General features: G+C 44.2%; 1 non-coding gene and 3 pseudogenes across 1 annotated transcript; all 4 read right to left on the bottom strand.

The window, feature by feature from the left end:
* Positions 1-96: 96 nt before the first annotated feature.
* Positions 97-161, bottom strand: LOC131708186 (U6 spliceosomal RNA; annotated as a pseudogene).
* Positions 162-1,142: 981 nt separating this feature from the next.
* Positions 1,143-1,207, bottom strand: LOC131708185 (U6 spliceosomal RNA; annotated as a pseudogene).
* Positions 1,208-2,199: 992 nt separating this feature from the next.
* On the bottom strand, positions 2,200-2,264 carry LOC131708184 (U6 spliceosomal RNA; annotated as a pseudogene).
* A 941-nt stretch (positions 2,265-3,205) lies between these two features.
* LOC131708150 (U6 spliceosomal RNA) lies at positions 3,206-3,310 on the bottom strand. Its single transcript, XR_009311281.1, has one exon. It is a non-coding gene; the product is annotated as a U6 spliceosomal RNA (small nuclear RNA).
* Positions 3,311-3,850: the final 540 nt, after the last annotated feature.

Raw genomic sequence — 3,850 nt, 5'->3', positions numbered from 1 at the left:
AGGATCCCCGGGTGTCAGCTTCAAAAACATTACTGGGAAGCTGGTCCAGACCCTCCTATTTTCTGTTCTGAATACCCCTTTATCTAATCTCCATTTGGGGCCATGCTAATCTTCTCTGTATCGTTCCAATTTTAGTATATGTGCTGCCCTAACGAACGCACGGTGCTTAGCTGATGCGCCTCTATGTGCAGCGAGTGGCTAAAGAGCGATTGGTCTTGTTGTGTGTCAAGCATAGTCCAATTGTTTCCATTTGCTCTGCGTATATGCATGGTTGTCCACAATCAAAACGCAGAGGGTTACAAACTCTGAGGATATCACGTTTGCAGAAAGTGGCGGAATAAAGAAGTCTGCACCTTCAAACCGGCTGGGAAAGATATGCAAATACTGACATGTTACCTATGATGTTGAGCCCTCCGGATTGGCCAGCATACCAAAAGACTTGCAGGTTGACCAGGGTCCCGTTTCGTATCACAGCGCGGAATGCAACTGACACCTCAGAGGAGGGGGCTTAATACTCGGGGCTAGGGTCAGAGTTAGGGTTTAATAATTGCACTCAATGATTATTAGGAATACAGAACTACACAGTTCTTGCAATTATACCTTTAGACACGATGTAGTGGTCATCTAGTTTAAAAACAGTTACAAGAAATAACTGATGAAACTACCTCAGCTGGAGGCCATTCTTCCAGGAACAGGAGTGAAGGATGCCAGGTTATACGGTCAGAGGTAATTATATTATTAATAATAAGAATAACAGTTTAAACTCACGTTTAATAAAGAAGTGAGCACAGCTATACATCAGAGAGACAGCTGGGAGATATGCAAATACTGACCCGTTACGTAGAAGGTTGACCAGGGTCCCACCCCCTCTGTTGGTGCAGAATGTTACTGCACCTCAGAAGGAGATAGGCTTAATAGCCGGGGTTAGTGTTAAGAACATAAGAACATAAGAAAGTTTACAAACGAGAGGAGGCCATTCAGCCCATCTTGCTCGATAGGTTGTTAGTAGCTTATTGACCCCAGAATCTCATCATGCAGCTTCTTGAAGGATCCCCGGGTGTCAGCTTCAAAAACATTACTGGGAAGCTGGTCCAGACCCTCCTATTTTCTGTTCTGAATACCCCTTTATCTAATCTCCATTTGGGGCCATGCTAATCTTCTCTGTATCGTTCCAATTTTAGTATATGTGCTGCCCTAACGAACGCACGGTGCTTAGCTGATGCGCCTCTATGTGCAGCGAGTGGCTAAAGAGCGATTGGTTTTGTGGTGTGTCAAGCATAGTCCAATTGTTTCCATTTGCTCTGTGTATATGCATGGTTGTCCACAATCAACACGCAGAGGGTTACAAACTCTGAGGATATCACGTTTGCAGAAAGTGGCTGAATAAAGAAGTCTGCACATCTGCACCTTCAAACCGGCTGGGAAAGATATGCAAATACTGACATGTTACCTATGATGTTGAGCCCTCCGGATTGGCCAGCATACCAAAAGACTTGCAGGTTGACCAGGGTCCCGTTTCGTATCACAGCGCGGAATGCAACTGACACCTCAGAGGAGGGGGCTTAATACTCGGGGCTAGGGTCAGAGTTAGGGTTTAATAATTGCACTCAATGATTATTAGGAATACAGAACTACACAGTTCTTGCAATTATACCTTTAGACACGATGTAGTGGTCATCTAGTTTAAAAACAGTTACAAGAAATAACTGATGAAACTACCTCAGCTGGAGGCCATTCTTCCAGGAACAGGAGTGAAGGATGCCAGGTTATACGGTCAGAGGTAATAATATTAATAATAATAATAATAATAACAGTTTAAACTCACGTTTAATAAAGAAGTGAGCACAGCTATACATCAGAGAGACAGCTGGGAGATATGCAAATACTGACCCGTTACGTAGAAGGTTGACCAGTGTCCCACCCCCTCTGTTGGTGCAGAATGTTACTGCACCTCAGAAGGAGATAGGCTTAATAGCCGGGGTTAGTGTTAAGAACATAAGAACATAAGAAAGTTTACAAACGAGAGGAGGCCATTCAGCCCATCTTGCTCGATAGGTTGTTAGTAGCTTATTGAACCCAGAATCTCATCATGCAGCTTCTTGAAGGATCCCCGGGTGTCAGCTTCAAAAACATTACTGGGAAGCTGGTCCAGACCCTCCTATTTTCTGTTCTGAATACCCCTTTATCTAATCTCCATTTGGGGCCATGCTAATCTTCTCTGTATCGTTCCAATTTTAGTATATGTGCTGCCCTAACGAACGCACGGTGCTTAGCTGATGCGCCTCTATGTGCAGCGAGTGGCTAAAGAGCGATTGGTCTTGTGGTGTGTCAAGCATAGTCCAATTGTTTCCATTTGCTCTGCGTATATGCATGGTTGTCCACAATCAACACGCAGAGGGTTACAAACTCTGAGGATATCACGTTTGCAGAAAGTGGCTGAATAAAGAAGTCTGCACCTTCAAACCGGCTGGGAAAGATATGCAAATACTGACATGTTACCTATGATGTTGAGCATTCCGGATTGGCCAGCATACCAAAAGACTTGCAGGTTGACCAGGGTCCCGTTTCGTATCACAGCGCGGAATGCAACTGACACCTCAGAGGAGGGGGCTTAATACTCGGGGCTAGGGTCAGAGTTAGGGTTTAATAATTGCACTCAATGATTATTAGGAATACAGAACTACACAGTTCTTGCAATTATACCTTTAGACACGATGTAGTGGTCATCTAGTTTAAAAACAGTTACAAGAAATAACTGATGAAACTACCTCAGCTGGAGGCCATTCTTCCAGGAACAGGAGTGAAGGATGCCAGGTTATACGGTCAGAGGTAATAATATTATTAATAATAAGAATAACAGTTTAAACTCACGTTTAATAAAGAAGTGAGCACAGCTATACATCAGAGAGACAGCTGGGAGATATGCAAATACTGACCCGTTACGTAGAAGGTTGACCAGGGTCCCACCCCCTCTGTTGGTGCAGAATGTTACTGCACCTCAGAAGGAGATAGGCTTAATAGCCGGGGTTAGTGTTAAGAACATAAGAACATAAGAAAGTTTACAAACGAGAGGAGGCCATTCAGCCCATCTTGCTCGATAGGTTGTTAGTAGCTTATTGACCCCAGAATCTCATCATGCAGCTTCTTGAAGGATCCCCGGGTGTCAGCTTCAAAAACATTACTGGGAAGCTGGTCCAGACCCTCCTATTTTCTGTTCTGAATACCCCTTTATCTAATCTCCCTTTGGGGCCATGCTAATCTTCTCTGTATCGTTCCAATTTTAGTATATGTGCTGCCCTAACGAACGCACGGTGCTTAGCTGATGCGCCTCTATATGCAGCGAGTGGCTAAAGAGCGATTGGTCTTGTGGTGTGTCAAGCATAGTTCAATTGTTTCCATTTGCTCTGCGTATATGCATGGTTGTCCACAATCAACACGCAGAGGGTTACAAACTCTGAGGATATCACGTTTGCAGAAAGTGGCTGAATAAAGAAGTCTGCACCTTCAAACCGGCTGGGAAAGATATGCAAATACTGACATGTTACCTATGATGATGAGCCCTCCGGATTGGCCAGCATACCAAAAGACTTGCAGGTTGACCAGGGTCCCGTTTCGTATCACAGCGCGGAATGCAACTGACACCTCAGAGGAGGGGGCTTAATACTCGGGGCTAGGGTCAGAGTTAGGGTTTAAGAATTGCACTCAATGATTATTAGGAATACAGAACTACACAGTTCTTGCAATTATACCTTTAGACACGATGTAGTGGTCATCTAGTTTAAAAACAGTTACAAGAAATTACTGATGAAACTACCTCAGCTGGAGGCCATTCTTCCAGGAACAGGAGTGA

This window comes from Acipenser ruthenus, chromosome 40 (genome assembly GCF_902713425.1).
Source record: "Acipenser ruthenus chromosome 40, fAciRut3.2 maternal haplotype, whole genome shotgun sequence".
Taxonomy (NCBI): domain Eukaryota; kingdom Metazoa; phylum Chordata; class Actinopteri; order Acipenseriformes; family Acipenseridae; genus Acipenser; species Acipenser ruthenus.
This window is presented reverse-complemented; position numbering and strand designations above follow the sequence as displayed.